The sequence below is a fragment of the Danio rerio genome, chromosome 23 (assembly GCF_052040795.2).
Source record: "Danio rerio strain M-AB ecotype USA chromosome 23, GRCz13ab, whole genome shotgun sequence".
NCBI lineage: Eukaryota > Metazoa > Chordata > Actinopteri > Cypriniformes > Danionidae > Danio > Danio rerio.
Window position 1 is genome coordinate 43,732,501 of NC_141043.1, and position 20,740 is coordinate 43,753,240.

The following is a 20,740-nucleotide window of genomic DNA, read 5'->3' on the forward strand; positions in this document are numbered from 1 at the left end:
CCTTCGCGTGGGTTTCCTCCGGGTGCTCCGGTTTCCCCCACAGTCCAAAGACGTGGTACAGGTGAATTGGGTAGGCTAAATTGTCCGTAGTGTGTGTGTGAATGTGTGTGTGGATGTTTCCCAGAGATGGGTTGCGGCTGGAAGGGCATCCACTGGGTAAAAACATGCTGGATAAGTTGGCGGTTCATTCCGCTGTGGCGACCCTGGATTAATAAAGGGACTAAGCCGACAAGAAAATGAATGAATTCTAGAAATTCTGGCTGAAGCTTTATATCTTGGAACAGACAAGAACTGAATTGAACTGAATATTCTGTTTCCTCATAAGTTAACTTCATACTTAAAAATATTATTTTATAAAGATTCCATTTAGAACCTTTAACATTTAAAGTCCGCATGAACTGGAAGGTGCTACCATTTTTTTTTAAGTAGAAAAATTATCAAAACTTATCATTTTCATGCAAGATGCTAATGGTCTAATCCGATTCAATGAATTAAGCTAAGCTAAAAAAAGTGTCAGACCCAAAGACCATCTGGATGGATTAAAAAATGATAAAACTCAACAGTTTAACTCTATAGGGGAGTAATGAAATTGTTAAAAAAAAAATAAAGTGCTGTTTTCAAAAGAAGGTGGAACTACAAACGCCTATGTGTCAGCATAGAGGCAGACCCAAGCTCATTCTGAAACCCAACCCAAGCTCATTCTGAAAACGTAGTCCCGTGGACGTTTCTGGAGACCGCGAAATACGTCCCGGGAGGTACGTATGGCTGCATTTAATTTTTTTTAAACGAACGCTACGGGGCGGTGTGACGCCGTTCCCTTTCGCGCTTGCCGGCTGACCGCTTACCTACATGTGGAGGGCTTTCCTGCCGCAGTCAGTTTGTCCGGTCAGCTCATCGTGTGCGTCGGCAGACTTTAGATGCAGAGAGGAGGAGTTGACAAAGGCGTCCAGGTTCGAGTCCGGGGAAGAGCGGTTCCAGAAACCAGGTAAGACAAAAACAGAATCTAAAAAATAAATCGAACGAGTTCATAACAGGGTGAGAACGTGGTGAAATCCAAAAACGTGGTAAAAAAAAAAAACAGACAAGGGTTTTTCTTTTTCTAGACGGCTTCTCTAAATTGTTGCTTGGTTTTAGGGAAGTGAGCGGGCGGGCGGGTCAATCAGTAAAATTGGTTGGATTCAGGGAAGGAGGAGGGTGGGTCAGCCGATTGGCCGGTCGCGGATGTCAACGTGTCAGCATAGCGGCAGATTTAAAACACGACTAATGTCATCTCTGTAAAAAACTGAAAATGCTAAAAGAAGTTAATCCATGGAGACTACAGTGTTCATTTGTGAAATTAAAAGTTTACATTTATAGGGCCTCTAAGTTGCTGCCAATCTTCAGCATATACAGTGTAAAAATTGTTGAAACTTGTCATTTCAGAGCAAGATGCTAACAGTCTAATCCGATTCAATGAATTATGCTAAGCTAAGCTAAAAGTGCCAGACCCAGAGATCTTCCAAATGGATTAAAAATGATAAAACTCAACAGTTTAACCCTAACTGAGATATAAAATAGTTAAGATAAAATAAAGTGCTCTTTTCAAAAGAGGGTGAAGCTACAAATGCCAACATGTCAGCATAGAGGCAGTTTTAAAAACAAGATTAACGTATATGAAAAACTGAAAAATGCCAAAAGAAGTGGTTCAGAAGAAGTTAGCCAATAGAAACTAAATCGTTCATTTGTGCAACTAAAAGTTTACATTTATAATGCCTCTTACTCGCTGACATAATCTTCAGCAGGTCCGATGTGAAAATTGTCAAAATGTGTCATTTCAGAGCAAGATGCTAACGGTCTTATCCAATATAAAGAATTATGCTAAGCAAAGCTTAAAGTGCCAGACGAGGAGATCATCTAAATGGATTTAAAAATGGTAAAACTCACCTCTTTAACTTCAGGAGTTTATAAAATGGTTAAATAAAATAAAGTGGTCTGCTACAAACGCCAATGTGTCAGCATAATGGCAGATTCAAAAACAAGGCTAAAATGCTAAAAGAAGTGGCTCAGAATAAGTTAGTATGATAAATAAAGTGTTCATTTCTGCAACTAAAACTCCACAGTTGTAATGCCTCTTAGTCGCTGACATTATCTCCAGCATGTATATTGTAAATATTATTGAAACGTGCCATTTCCGAGCGAGATGCTAACGGTCTAATCTGATTCAATGAATTATGCAAAGCTAAAAGTCCCAGACCCGGAGATTAGCTGAATGGATTAAAACAATGGTAAAACTCAACAGTTTAACTTCAGGGGAGTAATAAAATGTTCAAATAAAATAAAGTGCTCTTTTCAAAAGAAGGCGGAGCTACAAATGCCAACGGATCAGCATAGAGGCAGATTTAAAACACGACGTTAGCTCAAGGGAAGTATGATGCTTATTTGTGCATCCTGAAACTCCACATTTATAATGCCTCTTAGTCGCTGACATGTAATCTTAGTAGCTTTCATTATTTCCAGCAAGTCTGATGTGAAAATGATCAAAACTTGTCATTTTCGAGTGAGATGCTAATGGTCTAATCCGATTCAATAAATTAAGCTAAGCTAAGCTAAAAGTGCCAGAGCTGGAGATTGGCTGAATGGATTAAAAAATGGTAAAACTCAACTGCTTGCCTCTATAGGGGAGTAATAAAATAAATGTATTTAAAAAAATAAAGTGGAGTGTTCCTTTAAGATCAAGAAATCCTAGAGAAACCAACCAAGAACATTTCACTTTATTTGCTTTTATAGAAAGCAAAGAAGAGGGTTTATTGTGACAGCCGAGGATCAGAGGATCAGTGTGTGATTTACCGGTTCATACGGTATTGGTCTGGAAGAGGTCGCTTGAGTTTTTTCCATAACAACACGAGTCGGACTTTCAGCGGTGTGCATTACGCTGATTAACCCAGACGTTTAATCAACTGGGCTGCGATTGAAAGATAAAACAGCGAACGCACGCCGCTTTTCCACGCCGGATCACTTTACATGAAACAAAAAGGTCATCACGCCTCCTCTAGATTATGCAGCCAGGGCCTGTGGACACGGCAACGACCTTTACAGCAGGTCTGACTATCATGAATATAATAATTAGTTTCTGAGAATGTGTTATGAAGGCAAGGGCCACAGACAACAGCTCACCCACAGACTGAAAACATCACTGCAACACAACACACACACAGAGACCAAGAGGCTGTCATAATTACTCTCCCTGATAAATTAACATGAATGAAAATGATGAATGATTTGATTAAAGTAATGCAAAATAAAAAAAATTATGTATGGTTAGCTATTTTTTTATTAATTGAAATAATCTACATTTCAATTAATAATAAAATAGCTAACCATACATTCTTATTGTATATTCAGTGCATCCGGAAAGTATTCACAGCGCTTCACTTTTTTCAAAATTTTTTATGTTACAGTCTTATTCCAAAATGCATTAAATGTATTTATTTCCTCCTTTTTTTTTACTGTTGCAAATTTATTAAAAATAAAAAAGCTGAAAAATCACATGTACAGAAGTATTCACAACCTTTGGCGTGAAGCTTTAAATTGAGCTCAGGTACACTCTGTTTCCACTGATCATTCTTGAGATGTTTCAGCAGCTTAATTGGAGTTCACCTGTGACAATTTCAGTTGATTGGACATGATTTGAAAAGATATACACTTGCCTATAGAAGGTCTAAGGGTTGACAGTGCATGTCAAAGCACAAACCAAGCATGAAGACAAAGGAACTGTCTGTAGACCTCCAAGACAGGATTGTCTCGAGGCACAAGGCTGGGGAAGGTTACAGAAACATTCCTGCTGCACTGAAAGTCCCAATAAGCACAGTGGTCTCCATCATCCATAAGTGAAAGATGTTTGGAACCACCAGGACTCTTATTAGAGCTGGCTGGCTATCGAAGCTGAGTGATCAGGGGAGAAGTACCCTTAGTCAGGGAGGTGATCAATAACCCGATGGTCACTCTGTCTGAGCTCCAGCGTTCTTCTGTGGAGAGAGGAGAACCTTACAGAAGGACAACCATCTGTGCAGCAATCCACCAATCAGGCCTGTATGGTAGAGTGGCCAGATAAAAGCCATTCCCCACCTGGAATTTGCCAAAAGGCATCTGAAGGACTCTCAGACCATAAGAAACTAAATTCTTTGCTCTGATGAGACTAAAATTAAACTCTTTGGAGTGAATGCCAGGCACTACTTTTGGAGAAACCGAGGAACCGCTCATCACCAGACTAATACCATCCCTACAGTGAAGCATGGTGGTGGCAGCATCATGCTGTGGCGATGTTTCTTAGCAGCAGGAACTGGAAGACTAGTCAGAATAGAGGGAAAGATAAATGCAGCAATGTACAGAGACATCCTGAATGAAAACCTGCTTCAGAGTGCTCTTGACCTCAGACTGGGGCGACGGTTCATCTTCCAGCAGGACAATGACCCTAAGCACAATGACAAAATATCAATGGAGTGGCTTCACAACAACTCATTGAATGTCCCTGAGTGGCCCAGCCGGAGCCCAGACCTAAATCTTACTATACATCTCTGGAGAGATCTGAAAACGGCTGTACACCGTCGCTTCCCATCCAACCTGATAGAACTTGAGAGGTACTGCAAAGAGGAATGGTCAAAAATTCCCAATGACAGGCGTGCCAAGCTTGTGGCATCATATTCAAAAAGACTTGAGGTATTGAGCAAAATACTGATGTTCATGTACATTCAGGTTTTTTATTTGTAATAAATTTGCAACAATTTCAAGAAATCTTTTTTCACAATGTCATTATGGGTTATTGTGTGGAGAATTTGAAGGAAATAAATGAATTATATTGTGTTTTTTTGTTTGCTTACTAATAACGATAGTTACATTGACCCGAACACCCAGAGGAAACCTACGCCAACACGGAGAGAACATGCAAACTCCACACAGAAATGCCAACTGACCCAGCCGGCACTCAAACCAGTGACCTTCTTGCTGTGAGGTGACGTCACTGAGCCTCCCTATTTCATAATTTGTTTTGGATTATTATTAGTAAAGATTTTTTTCTATTCACTCCGCTGTAAATGCTTTAGTCATTCAAACGCAACCGTTTCTCATGGAAACTCAACAAATGCGACCCAAATTGAGTTTGGAGACGGAAAGAAACTGGGGGAAAGAGAGAAAGAGACAGACGGGTTGAATAAACAGCGAGTCTCTGGTCCGTGTTTCAGCCTGTCTGTCTGAGGGAGTGTGTTTTCCGAGAGTTCATCTGAGGACTCGAGCGAGCGCTTCTGCAGCATGTGTGCAACAGCAGTTTCACCCTTCATCTGACCTGCATTCACTCCCTTACACACACTCATGTGCTTTTACAACCCAGAAAAACCTCTGGAGAAAAACAGCTCTCGTTCCAGCTGAAATAACAAAGAGCTGGAGACCACAATGAGAAGACAGACACGCATGCAGCCATTCACATTTACTCACCGACCAGTTTCAAACAGTTCATGGTCTCTGTTCCAGTCTCAAACACACTAAATGATTAGCCCTCCGGTTAATTTTCTTTTCTTTTTTAAAATATTTTCTAAATGATGTTTAAGAGAGCAAAGAATTTTTCACAGTATTTCCTATAATATTTTTTCTTCTGGAGAAAGTCTTATTTGTTTTATTTCGGCTAGAATAAAAGCAGCTTTTAATTTAAAAAAAAACTATTTTAAGGTCAATATTATTAGCCTCTTTAAGCAATATTTTTTCAGATTGGCTACAGAACAAACCATCATAATTCAATTGCTCCTTTCACACAGTGATACCGATGAATATCCGAAAAACTTTACCAGTAAATTCAAATACATGCTTTTTATGTTTATGTTTACACATCCATTCATATGTACTGGTAAGTTTTGACATCATTAACCAAAACTGAGCTGCGCTAGTATTAAACACCAAGGGAGTCGGTCATATTCTTGAGGATTTCACTTTTATGTAAAACTTCATACTATATATTTTGTACATATATTGGTACTTTTACTCCACTACTTTCCTTCAACCTGCAGTCACTACATAATTTTTTATTGTCTATGGCAGTGGTTCTCAAACTATTTTCACCAAGTACCACCTCAGAAAAAAAATGTCTCTCCAAGTACCACCATAATCAACAGTATTAAAATAATGTAGTGTAGTTGGCAAAATTAAGCAGCTACAGCACTGCGCAGTTCGAAAACCAGGCAGAGTCATATTCATTCAACGAAATTATATTCCGTACAAAATATGAAGCCGCTCAGTCGGTTATCATCACGTGATTCGCGGTGCAGCATTCTGAAAATTTAAGATGTTTTCAACTGCGCATGCCTGGAATACACAAGCGCGTCGCGCTGCAGTTCTTACTCATTTTCCTAGCCTGTGGGTTAAATTTTGGCACTCAAGAGACCGAGATGTAACAAAAAAAACGGAAATTCATGATTTTTTTGTGCGGCCGGCTACCAATTGATCTTTAGACCGGTGCCGGTCTGTGGCCCGGGGGTTGGGGACCACTGCTCTAGCATGTATCTGCTCTGCAAGCACCACGCACCTCTTTCTCTAGTTCTGCCCCAATTTAATTGATTTCTACCAGCTGATAACGTGATGCACTAAAGTAGACATCTGCGCGGGACTAAATTTTGACACCCGCTCCCGCCAGGTTTTAGCCCGAACCCGACCACTCCCGCTTATATTCAGCATTTGTACCGCTGCCTGACCCGCCCCGTTTTCTACCCGCGGCACCTAATCCCACTAAAGAGCGGGGGAGAACAAAACCGAAAACCACCCAGTTTTACAGAGTCCAGACAGCCTTTAACAAGCTGTCTGTGTAAACACACACACACACACACACACAAAGCTCTCATTCGTGAGCACGCACACACGCACATGCCCACACACGCACACACACACACACACACAGAGCAACAAACAAGCATCACACAGTCTCGTTCACACACATACATACCCAGCTCGCTAGCTCGGGAGCAGGGAGTGATATTGCTAAACGGCCCGCTCCTGTCCAAAATTAAACCAGTTACCGACCGTTCCCGTGATTGATTCAGAAATTTATTCCCGCGCCGATTAAATCTGTTCAGGTGACGCTGCTACCGCGGGACAGCCGCAGGAATGCAGACCTCTACACTAAAGTAAACATTTTAAACACATCGCTTTGATCGTAGGCTTTAGGGAACAGCCAATGCTGATCACATTGGTGTTCTCGTAAGCATCAAATGATTAAAATTGCATTCATTTTTTCTTTCATTACTCAGTGATTCCTCCACATACCACTAGAAGTAAGTCCGCGTCCCACTAGTTGTACAAGTACCACAGTTTGAGAACCACTGGTCTATGGGGATTAGAAAAATCAGCCCTGTGATTCCTGCATGCTCTTTAGGTGAACTGAATAAATTAAACTGGCTGTAGTGTATGAGTGTGTGTGAATGAGAGTATGTGGGTGTTTCACAGTACTGGGTTGCGGCTAGAAGGGCATTTGCTACATGAAACATATGCTGGAATAGTTGGTGGTTCATTTCGCTGTGGTGACAACTGATAAGAGGATGAATGAGAATGAATGAATAATAGTTTTGTAATAATATTTTCACTATGTTACTGTATTTCTGGTAAAATTATTGCCATAATTGAGACGAAGAAACATTTTTTAAATTGAAAATAAAATAAAAACGATGATCAGCTGGCAATGTACAGTACTCATGAACTAGATTCATATTTTTATGTGGCTATAAACTGAGCTCTCTCACAATGAAAGTCTTTTTCTCGCTATCAATCACTCCTTTTTTCTTTGCTTCTTTCTTCATGCCATCCAGGGTGTTTCTCCAGTTCCATTTGTCAGTGTCAGAGGGAAATCTGGATCAGGACACAAGCAGAACAGCTTAAATTTAATGAAGTGCACACACTAAACAAATCAGCATTGCTTTCAGGAGACTCATCACCTCTACGCTTTATAATAGAGAACAGGCCCGTTCTCTTTTCATCTCACTCAAAAACAACAGAAGTGCATTAAACTCCCACAAGCTGAAAAGAGAGAATCCTTCAAGTTTGTTTGGATGATCTTGGTGAAGCTTTATGAAACGGAGAGTGAAAAGACCTCAGAGATACAAAATGAGTAGAGTTTGAGAATGAGAAGCAGGCCGCAGACAGACGGAGCTTAATATTCACACTCAGGAAAGACTCTTTGTCTGGATGAAGTTACACAAATGTAAACTATAGCCATGAAATAGTACCTCCAAAATAACCTGCAGGTGTGTTATGTAAAAAAATAATAATAATTTAACTCTGTAAAAGGTGGCACGGTGGTTCAATGATGAGCACTGTCGCCTCACGGCAAGGTCGCTGGCTCAAGTCCCGGCTGGCTCAGTTTGCATTTCTGTGTGGAATTTGCATGTTTTTATGTTATTAAAAATTGTCCATAGTGTAGGAATGTGAAAGTGCATGGGTATTTCCCAGTACTAGGTTGCAGCTTGAAGGGCATAACATTAAAATAGAATCTGCAAAAGACTTTACAGTCATTCATTCATTTTCATCCGCTTATCTGGGGCCGGGTCGCAGGGGCAGCAGTCTCAAGAGATAATCCCAGACTTCCCTCTCCCCAGACACTTCCTCCAGCTCTTCCAGGGGGATCCCGAGATGTTTCCAGATCAGCCAAGAGACATAGTCCCTCCAGTGTGTTCTGGATCGTCCACTTCTCCCGGTGGGACATGCATGGAACACCTCCTTAGGTAGGTGTCCAGGAGGCATCCGAAACAGGAGCCATCTCAGCTGACTTCTCTCGATGTGGAGGGGCAGCAACTCTACTCCGAGCTCCTCTCAGGTGACAGAGCTCCGGCTATAGGTGAATTGGGTAAACAGAAATTCTCCTTAGTGTAGGAATGTGAGAGTGTATGGGTTTTTCCTTGTACTAGGTTGCAGTTGGAAGGACATACTGTTAAAACAGAATCTGCAAAAGAGTTAACAGTCATTCATTCGCTTTCTTCCGCATATCTTGGGCCGGGTCGCCAGGGCGGCAACCCGAGGCATTCCCAGGCCAGCCGAGAGACATAGTGTCGTATACCAACTTCTTATCAATTAGAAATTATCAGACAGGAGGTTTTGAAAATCAGAAAATAGACCTTATTCTCCATAATAAAGCCGAGAAAGAACAGAGCAGACTTTTCTCTTTCTCCTTTTCTTTTTCTCCTCTTTCTAATGTCTCTGTGTTTTCCACAAGTGAAGTTTATTTATAAACAAATTTCGAGAGGATCACGTGCTTATGATTGTTCACAGCTGTTCCAACTTTAGCTAACGACTGATTATCCTATAAGATGATCCTTAACTCACTATAAATAACCAGACTTTTCTCATCTCAATATCTTCGCCTTGAAGAAACCCCCCCACCCAACCCTACTTTCCCTCCTTTCAAACGGGTGTCACGGTGGCAAGCGATTAGCGCTGTTGCCTCACAGCAAGAATGCACCTGGTTTAATTCCTTTCCAAACCAGATGGCATTTCTGTGCGGAGTTTGCTCGTTCTCCCCGTGGTCGCGTGGGTTTTCCCCGGGTCCTCCGGTTTCCTCCCACAGTTCAAAAACAAGCACTCTAAACAATTAATACAAAATACTTTAGCTAAACTCTGAGTACACCTTTCAGCATCCATATCTGAGACTTAGCTACAACAACCAAGAGGGGGAGTCATCGAGATCTACCTGAGCTCAAACTCCCCTCTCGCCTTGCAACGGGAGGGAGCCCAGGGCTCGAGGATCTTATAAGCTCAGGGCTCTGTCCCGGGACAGCACGCCAAACTAGCTTTATTATCAATCATCAGCTAAGTGTGAACTCTTGAAACTTTATACAGGTTATTTGACACACCCCTATGCGTCTCATTTTAACTTTTAATCATTTTAGGATAGGTTTTTACTCTAGGTGGTCCTGTTATTCTTGGCTCTCTGCCAGCTTGCTACGGTCACCAGAGATGTCACAGGTCTATGTCAGCAACTGTTTTAAAACCAAAGTTCTCTCTCCATAGATGCAACTTTTGCAAAAGGATTAAGGGCCCTATCATACACCCGACGCGATGTGGTGCAAGGCGCGACGCAATTGTTATTTGCTGCTTTCAGCTCGGCGCAAGAGTCATTTTTAGTTTTTTTAACGCTTTTTAAGTAGCAAATGCATTTGCGCTCATATGTTTTGGTGCGTTGCTATTTTGAGAAACTGCAATAGTCTGTTCTTTAGACCAGAACAAAGCCGGTCTATTGTCTGGCGCAGAGTGTGCCTGGCTTACACACTGTTAAATACACACAAGATGTAGAGCAATACGCAAAATATGCATCTTTACATATGAAAAAGATATAAAATATTAAGGATATATATAGGATATAATAAGGATATATAAATAGTATATAAATATAAAGGATTAAAATATTACAAAACATATTATTTTCTAGCCTACATGAATTTAAAAACTACCGCCTTCATACTTTCTTCATCTCGGGAGGCTTTTTCAGTTCATTCAATTTGCTTTTGTATGTTTTCATTATTAGCAGTATTATTTATTATATTCATATTTATATTTGTTTTATTAAAAACAAGCTTAGATTTGTCCACCTGTCAGGTTTTAGACCATATGGGCCACAGCATGTGTATTTGGATATGACTCAGTTTTTTGACCACACTTCATTTTTGTTCATTTATTCGTTTGCTGCAAATTAGAACTGGATTTAGAAATAGTTTTGAAACAAATCTTTGCGCTTAACAAAAAAAAAAATATATATTTATAGGCTAATTGATGTCTGTGCATACAGGTTTCCCTATCCACGAGAGCGAAAGTGAAACTAGATTATGAGATACTTTATCTCTCATTCTTGCTTGGTAGATGCTCTGTTTAACTGTTTTCTCACTTGTGAAATGCTTAGTTTTTTCACTTACACTTACTTTACATCATGTAAATAGTAAATGCGCTTATGTCGCGACGCAACTGGCTCTAAAAGGGAATGGGAGATGAGACTCTGATTAGTTTATTCTCAAAACACACCTATAACTCATTAAGAAAATAAACTCAACCCTTTTAGACTATGCGCCATGGCGCAAAGCGGATTTTCCCATCCTTAAATTAGCAAAAGTGGATTCTGACACGCCCTGAAAGCGTTTGCACCCTACGTTTTGCGCATGGACCTTAAAATAGAGCCCTGAGGGTTTACAACCATTGTTATGATGGTACAGTAACTTGATAATATGTTACTCACTTTAGATTCTGACACATACAGCTTCATATGAGTATGCCCAACTGAGTCTGGTTCTCTCAAGGTTTTTTTTCTTCACTCCCATCAGGTGAAGTTTTTTTCCCTCTCCGCTGTTGCCACTGCCTCGCATGGTTCAGGATTGGTAGAGCTACGCATTGATGAATTTGCTCTTCAGTGTTTGAACTCTCAGTAATGATTAAATCACACTGAACTGAGCTAAACTGAACTGAACTTAAACACTAAAACCTGAACCACACTGTTCCACACTGTTACTATGACCATTTATGTGAAGCTGCTTTGACACAATCTACATTGTAAAAGCGCCATACAAATAAAGCTGAATTGAATTGAATTGAATTGAATTTAACATATATAATCAGTGCTTTACATATTCAGTCATTCTACATAATCAGTCATTCTTCAGCATAGCCTTCTCCCAGTGTTGTTCCTGTGCAGGCGTACTAACCTTACACAGACATATCACAGTAGTGTTTTTACCACAGGCTGGCATGTTTGCTGCAAACACTCCATACTAGGCCTCCTCCTGGTGGGACATGCCTGGAACACCTCCCTGGGTAGGCATCAAAGAGGCACTCGTAACAGTTGCCCGAGCCACCTATGTTGACTTCTCTCAAAGAGCTCCTCCCGGGTGACAGAGCTCAACACCCTATCTATAAGAGTTCATTCCAACCGCTAAAAACCAAACTTTGAATGAAACGAGATTGGCAAAAACATCTATGTTCTGCGTGTGTGCTTCCTCCTCTGTACATGTGCAGCTTTTATTTATGGTTATATGACTCAGAATGCACTTCTGTCCCAATGTAAGCAAGCAACAATTGCAGATGAAAAACAGCACAGATGCTGAATTTATCTTCAACAAATGCTTGAGCCAAACACAACAGAGACACGAAGAGGGAAACAGCTTCATTTAACTTGACAACAATAACAAGTGAATGAATCTGAAAAAGAAACCGAACAAGAAATAAAACGAGGGAATATAAGGAAGCAAGGAAATGCAGTAACATTTAAATATTTGGCATCAGAAGGATTACTTGATTTTTTATTAAAGAAGCCTCTCATGCTCATTACAATGTTCATTTGTTATTATTTTTTTGGACGGCACTGTGGCTCAGTGGTTAGCACTGTCACCTCACAGCAAGAAGGTCACTGGTTCGAGTCCCAGCCGGGCTACTTGGCATTTCTGTGTGGAGGTTACACATTCTCCCCGTGTTGGCGTGGGTTTCCTCCAGGTGCTCTGGTTTCCCCCACAGTCCATACACATGGTCTATAGGTGAAGTGAATAAACTAAATTGGCCATAGTGTGTGAGTGTGAGAATGAGTGTTTCCCAGAACTGGGTTGCAGCTGAAAGGGCATTCGATGTGTAAAACATAAGCTGGATAAGTTGGAAGTTTATTCCGCTGTGGCGACCCCTAAGGAATAAAGAGACTAAGCCGAAGGAAAATGAATGAATTAATTAACTATTGTTATTTAATTATAAAAAATGTATAAATGATTCATTAATCCAGTCTTCTTCAGTGTCACAAGATCCTTCAGAAATCATTCTAATGTGCTAATTTTATTATTATTATTATTTTAATTTTTTTTTTTTATTAAAGTAATTATTATTGAACTGATTGCAGCATTAAAATAGTCTTTACTCTGTCAGTTTTGATCAATTAAATGTGTGCTCGATGAATAATAATAAAAAAAACGCTATACTTATGAATTACAGCATATTTCAATCATATCCAACACTTTATAATGAGAGTTGCATGAAAAATCATGCACTAATACCTAAATTAAATATTGAAAATTAACCATTACACCACAGACATTGAATATGGGTTCATGTATCAAAAATAGCCTGAAAATGTCACTTTATTATTCCTTTTATTAAAAAAATAGGGATAGCTCACCCAAAAATGAAAATATACTTATTTATTCCCCCTTGTGTTGTTTTCCAACTTCATGAGTTTCTTTGCTCTCTTGAATATAGCTGAAAACCTGTAACCATTGACTTCCATAGTGCAAAAAACAAATACTATGGAAGTCAATAGTTACAGGTTTTCAGCATTCATCAAAAGAAGCAAGACACCTGTAATCATTGACTTCTATAATAATAAAAACAAATACTAAATGCTATGGAAATCAATGGTTACCGGTTTTCAGCCTTCTTCAAGAGAATCAAAAAACCTGTAACCATTGACTTGTATAGTGGGAAACACAAATACCATGGACGTCAATGGTTATAGGTTTTCAGCATTCTTCAAGAGAAGCAAGAAACCTGTAACCATTGACTTCCATAGTTGGAAAAACAAAAAACAAATACAATGGAAGTTGATGATTACAGGTTTTCAGCTTTCTTTAAACAAATCAACAAACCTATGACCATAGACTTTCATAGTAGGAAAAACAAATACCATGGAAGTCAATGGTTACTGTTTTTTAGTGTTTTTCAAGAGAAACAAGAAACCTGTAACCATTGACTTACATAGTAGGAAAATAAATACCATGAAAGTCAATGGTTACAGGTTCCCAGCATTCTTCAAGATAAGCAAGAAACCTTTAACCATTGACTTCCATAGTAGGAAAACAAATACTAAGGAAGTCAATGGTTACTGGTTTTCAGCTTTCTTCAAGATAAGCGAGAAACCTGTAACCATTGACTTTCATAGTAGGAAAACAAATACTATGGAAGTCAATAGTAACTGGTTTTAGTGTTCTTCAAGAGAAGCAAGAGACCTGTAACCATTAACCTCCATAGTAATAAAAAAAAAATATATATATATATATATATATATATATATATATATTATGGAAGTCAATGGTTACCTGTTTTTAAAAGTGAGAAACCTGTAACCATTGACTTCCATAGTAGAAAAATAAATACTATGGAAGTCAATGGTTACTGGTTTACAAGAGACCTGTAACCATTAACTTCCATAGCAAAATAAATAAAATACTATGGAAGTCAATGGTTACTGGTTTTCAGCTTTCTTCAAGATAAGCGAGAAACCTGTAACCATTGACTTCCATAGTAGGAAAAGCAAATACAATGAAAGTCAATAGTTACCGGTTTTCAGCGTTCTTCAAAAAAACCAAGAAACCTTTAACTTGTAACTGACATATTAGGAAACACAAATACTATGAAAGTCATTAGTTACTGTTTTTTACCATTCTTCAAAATATCTGCTTTTTAAGTTCAACAGAAGAAATTAAGTAAAATAGGTTTTAAAGAAGTGTAGAGTGAGTAAATGATGATAGTTTTTATTCTGGGTGAACTATCATTTGAAATAACAAATGTGGATATTATTTACAAATGAAGGCATACAGAACGACTCCTTATTAGTCTCCCAGACAGTATTAGTTAAAATTGAAGTAGTTTATGAGTATCCATGCACAGTTCAAGTTCTAAAATAAAGAGAATAGCAAAAACACAGACGCAATCGCAAATGTTCTGTTCCAAAAGGAAAGCAAGCAAACCTGTTCATGGTGTTCTGCCGTGAGTACAGTGTTGTGTTTGTGGTTCAGCCGTCAGCGTGACACACAGGTGAGATCATGTGTTTTAGCCTGAACTCCTTCATCACCTCCTGCTACTCAGTCTGCACATCTGCTCCTGCAGCGCTGCGTTCCTGCTGAGACGGATCGTGGACGAACCACTGTTAACCAAACACCTGTGAGACACATAAAAACACAGAGATTAACCGTCACGAACAATCAGCCTTCAGCCTGCTGTCTGAATACCACTAGTGGAAAGAGGACCGACAAATCATCAGTCACTTAACGAAATATATTAGTTTAACTAAAAGTTACTTTGACTTAATGGAAAAAAAAAGTTACTGTAACTCATAACCTGAATATATTAAGCAGAACTCAAGCCAAGTTAGTTATGAATTAAGTAATTAAATTTTTTTCTGTAAACTCTAATGCTAGAAGAAATACCAAACCATTTGAGTATCTATATTGCTCATGAATTCATTCTATTAACTGATACCAATTATAACTAGAACCTAAAGTTCATTGATAAACTTTGATGTTGGCTTGAGAAAGTCAAACGTTTATGGCATTGTTAGGTGGTTGCTAAGCAGTTGCTAAATGGCAATGCTCGTGTACATGTTTGATCAAATGCTAGTACTTAGTAGGCATTTCTAGCATATGTTATTGCATTTAGATAATCATTCATAGCATGTAGCTAATCGTTATTAGCACTTGGCTTCCATTATCATTGTTACCATGCATAGTACACAGGAAGTCCCATTTGCTAGCATGAGTCAAACAAGCCAATGCCCAGGTCCCTACGATGTTCTGATGTAGAGATATTGCTATTTTTAAATGGTTGCTAGGTTATACTGTTTTATTGCTATGGGGACATTTGACAGGTTAGTGATGATGATACATCAAAGCTTCTTGGCAATATGAGTGATCTTAATCAACCCCGATGTTTCTATGACAGTCTTTATGAGTGTCAAAAACTGGACTTGAACATTAAGTATTCCTGGTGTTGGGTTGCGGCTGGAAGGGCATTCGCTGTGTAAAACAAATGCTGGATAAGTTGGCGGTTCATTCCATTGTGGCGACCCCTGATTAATAAAGGGACTAAGGGAATGAACATTATGTAAAAATGGCTTGCTGTATTGTTTTGAAAATACAATGCTTAATAAGTGTGAAGGTGATACATGCAAAAATGGCTTGTCGTATCAGTAAAAAATATGGAGTTTAAGTCAAAAATAGCTTGCCATATTTTGAGAAAAATAATGCTTAAAAATTATTTATTGGAAAACTATAAGTCTGATAAACCTTAAGATATAGCAACAAAATCTACAACATCTAAATACAGCTTTTGGCCAAATTTGGGGCTTGTATAATTTTTTTTTATATGCCCGGATTATAAAAAATTTAATATTTAACATTTTTCATTAAAAAAATGATAAGTCTTACAGGCATGAGGAGATATAGCAACAATCTTGAATGCAGAAGGCACATTTTGACCACATTTGGGCCTTGTGGCATGAACGCCCTAGGAGGAGATACGTTTGTTTTCAAGGACAGAGTAGTATAACAGTTGGCTTTCTCAAGCAAACATAATAACTAAACATATTTACCTTCATACATTCATTGTCTTTTCGGCTTAGTCCCTTTATTAATCAGGGGTCACCACAGCGGAATGAACCACCAACTTACCCAGCATATGTTTTACACATGCAGCGGATGCCCTTCCAGCCGCTACTCAACACTGGGAAACACCCATACACTCTCACATTCACACACTACGGCCAATTTGGTTCATTCAATTCACCTATAGCACGCGTGTTTGGACTGTGGGGGAAACCAGAGCACCTGGAGGAAACCCACGTGAACACGGGGAGAACATGAAGACTCCACACAGAAATGCAGACTGGCCCAGCCGGGGCTCAAACCAGCAACCTTCTTGCTGTGAGGTGATCGTGCTACCCACTGCGCCACCGTGACACCTTCATATTTAACTTATTCATTAATTTTCTTTTCAGCTTAGTCCCTTTATTAATCAGGGGTCACCACAGTGGAATGAACCACCAACTTATCCAGAATATGTTTTACACAGCAGATGACCTTCCAGCCGCAACCCAACACTAGGAAACACCCATACACTCTCTCATTCACACACATACAATTTAGTAATTTAGTGTATCCAATTCACCTGTACCACATGTCTTTGGACTTGTGGGGGAAACCGGAGCACCCGGAGGAAACCCACGCCAACACGGGGAGAACATGAAAACTGGCCCAGCCAGGGCTCAAACCAGCAACCTTGTTGCTGTAAGGTGATCGTGCAGTAAGGCGATTAACCAGGGGTCACCACAGTGGAATAAACCACCGACTTACCTAGAATATGTTTTACTCAGCAGATGCCCTTCCAGCCGCGACCCAACAATGGGAAACACCCATACACTCTTTCATTCACACACATACAGAGAGAGAGAAAGAGGGGGGGGGGGGGGGGGGCGTTAATATTATTGCCAAATATTCTAACATTTAAAAGTCATCAACAGCAATGAATAATATACAAGGTAAAATGCATAAATAATAATAATAATAATAATATGTTATAAATCTAAAACATTTTTTAAGGTTTCCTTTTGATAAAAACTTTACAATTTTAGGATTCACATTTAAAAATATTTCTTTTAAAGTCTCTCCAGATAAAAATTGTCTAATAACATTAAAAAATAGGGCATTCCACAAGAATATGTTTAACAGTTTGGTTTTTGTTGCAATATAGACATTTTATGGGTTCTTCTCCTTTGAAAAAATGTTCAAGTGAGTCTTGCGTGTCCAATGCAGCATCTTAAGCAATCTCATTATGTCTTGACTTAAAAAATAAATCAGATTTTCTTCCTATTTCTTGCTCAAAAAGTTTATTTTCTAAACACTGATTCACACACATACACTTCAGACAATTTAGTTTATTTAATTCACCAAGAGCGCATGCCTTTGGACTGTGGGGGAAGACAAATCACCCGGAGGAAACCCATGCCAACACTGGAAGAACATGCAAACTCCACACAGAAATGCCAACTGGCCCAGCCGGGACTCAAGCAGCAACCTTCTTGCTGTGAGCCACCGTGCCACTCAACTTAATGTCATACTAATTATTTTATCCATTATTTGATGAAACACAGTCAAAATGCCAACATAAATACAACATGTTAGCTTCAATTTAAAGAAAACCAAATTAATACTTAAATAATTAAATTAAGCAACAAACTGAAGTAATATCAACAAATATGAGACATGCAAACACAGAAATTCCAACTGGCCCAGCCGGGACTCGAATCAGTAACCTTGTAGCTCTGAGGTGACAGTGTTAACCACTGAGACACCATGCCTTCCAACATAATGTCATACTAGTTATTTTATCCATTATTTGATGAAACAGTCTAAATAGCAACATAAATACAACATTTGAGCTTTAAAGCAACAAACCGAGGTAATAACAACAAATATGAGACATGTTGTTAATGCATACTAATTCACATACTAAAATAAAGACATACTCGCTTACATAGCTCCAATTTAACAATATTAAAGGGGTTTGTTTACTGAAAAATTAAAATTTCTTCATCTATGCACACTCAAAATGTTTATAAATTTCTTTCTACTGTTGAACATAAAGGAAGATGTACTGAAGAATGCTAAAATTAGCAGCCATATTGTAGAGAAATAATAAGTGTTATGTAAGTCAGTGGCTGTTTTTATCAACGTTCTTCAGTTTATCTCCTAGAAAGAAACTCCAACAGGTTCGAAACAGAAGAGTAAATAGACCATTTTGAAGGATGTAAACAATATCAATGGTCCTAATGTATTTCCTGTGTTACATTTTTAATTGCAAAAGCCTTCAAGAATTCAAAAAAGTCCACATATTGATCAATAATGTTATGGCAGCCATTTAACATCAAGATTTGATTAAATTGCCTTGTGTTAATTGTTGAAATAGTTAGGCAACAAGCAGGAAAGTTTATGGGACTGTGACATCGCCACATTGAAGTCTAAAAATGATGGTAGAAATTAAATTTTTGGGTGAACTGTGCTTTTAAGTCTTCAGTTCTGTCTTTACTTCTTTTTTTATTTATATTTTCAATGTCACATTAGCAGCATTGGCTATATTCATGGCAAAACCTATGCTAAATAAACAATATACAGGGTGGGCCATCTATATAGATACACCTTAATAAAATGGGAATGGCTGGTGATGTTAAGGTCCTGTTTGTGGCACATTAGTATATGTGAGGGGGCTTGTATATGACTCATGAAAGAATAAAGTTACGTTTAAAACCAAGCACACCATTGTTTTTCTTGTGAAATTCAAAATAAGTTTATTAAAGTGTATCCATATAAATAGCCCACCCTGTAAAACAGTCATATCAGCTTCTTCACAAACACACATTGGAGAGTCATATACAATATATTAGTTTGATTAAAGATAAATGTTCTACAATTTTTCTATAAGACGCCTTTTCAAACATTTCCCTTAAAATATCTCCTAAATAAAAACGTTCTCTAATATCATATACACATTCTATTAAAATATGTTTTGTCATCAAAATATTCTTACACAAGTCACAGATAAATACATATTCAATAAATATGAAAGTGCATCTCGTATGTGTGATCATGTCTGCTTTCAAAATGGAAATTATTTTTCATTTCATTGTTGTTTCTACATTCATCCAATTCAAATTAACATACGGCTTTAAAACAGGTTTTGACTTTGTTTTTAATCCACTTTTTGGCAACATGGACGTACAAAATTGTTTGTGGTGTTGGTGCGAAATTAACCCTACTGAAAAAAAACAGCTAAAACCAGCTTGACCAGCCAAAACCAGTAATGTCCAGCTTAACCAGGCTGGTCAGGTTGGTTTTAGCTGGTCATTTTTCAGCCCAGACCAGGCTGGAATGGCTGGAAATGGTCAGACCAGGCTGGAAATCAGACTGGAAATAGCCAAAACCAGCTGGTGAACCAGCTAAAACCAGCCAACCAGTTTAGGCTAGTTTAAGCTGTTTTATTCATGAGGAAAATGTAAATATGGAAAGGTACGGTTAAAACTAGATACTCTACATCACAGTAAGCATAAGTTGGACAAAGCTTTTAAATAATACGATAACAATATCAAGTGACATTAAGGCCTAACTTACCTGTTTTGTGGAGCTAAATTTAGTATACTCCACTGAAACCGGAAGCCAGCTCGGCAATTCAGTATTTTCCCATTTTGTAACATGTATGACACATTTCATTAGCCGTATATAATCATAAAATGACAGGAAATGCATAAATTATTTGCGCTATACGCTATAAGTTAACTAAGCAATCAAGCTGCTTAACGAGCGTTGAAACTTACAGCAAATCATAATATATGAAACCGGAAGTCCTAGCACATTTAAGTTGCAGGCCTACTTTTTTAGTCTTTTTAAATAGGCTAATGGAATGTATAAGGTTTAGGGATATAAATATACAGACTGTATGAATTTCATTGATACATAAACGTTATTTCGACTCGGATAAGAAATAATTCACGTTGTTTTAGGGTTTGCTGCCCTCTTGTGTTTACACCGAGTCCTCACAGTAAGACTTAATATTTCAGCAACAGGTCAATCAGTTAATAATGTTACACAGTATAACATTAGTTAATGAACGTCATTGCGTGCTAATTATTGATGCAAAAGAACATAATATTAACCAAATAAAAAAATAGCACATTAGATTTAGAGTTGAAGTCAGAATTATTAGCCCCCCTGTTTATTTTTTTCTCAATTTCTATTTAATGGACAGATTTTTTCAACACATTTCTAAACATAATTGTTTTAATATCTCATTTCTAATAACTAAATAGGATTTATTTTATCTTTGCCATGATGACAGTAAATAATATTTGACTAGATATTTTTCAAGACACTTCTATACAGCTTAAAGTGACATCGTAGACCAGGGGTCACCAAACTTGTTCCTGGAGGGCCGGTGTCCTGCAGATTTTAGC

At 38.4% G+C, this 20,740-nt stretch overlaps 1 protein-coding gene across 9 annotated transcripts in view; it reads right to left on the reverse strand.

The window, feature by feature from the left end:
* tgm1l3 (transglutaminase 1 like 3) overlaps nucleotides 1–19,961 on the reverse strand; it is a 183,408-nt gene extending 163,447 nt beyond the window's left edge. For 6 of the 9 annotated variants that reach the window (XM_087307723.1, XM_087307695.1, XM_087307697.1 and 3 more), the window contains exons 1-2: nucleotides 19,902–19,961; nucleotides 14,712–14,902 (exon numbers count right to left, since the gene is read on the reverse strand). The gene's annotated coding sequence lies outside the window, so the exon portion shown is untranslated. Of the gene's footprint in view, nucleotides 1–845; nucleotides 1,004–14,711; nucleotides 14,903–17,090; nucleotides 17,159–19,901 lie in introns of all 9 variants that reach the window. The other 3 variants (XM_087307721.1, XM_087307690.1, XM_087307691.1) reach the window with 2 other exon arrangements.
* Between the last annotated feature and the right edge of the window lie 779 nt (nucleotides 19,962–20,740).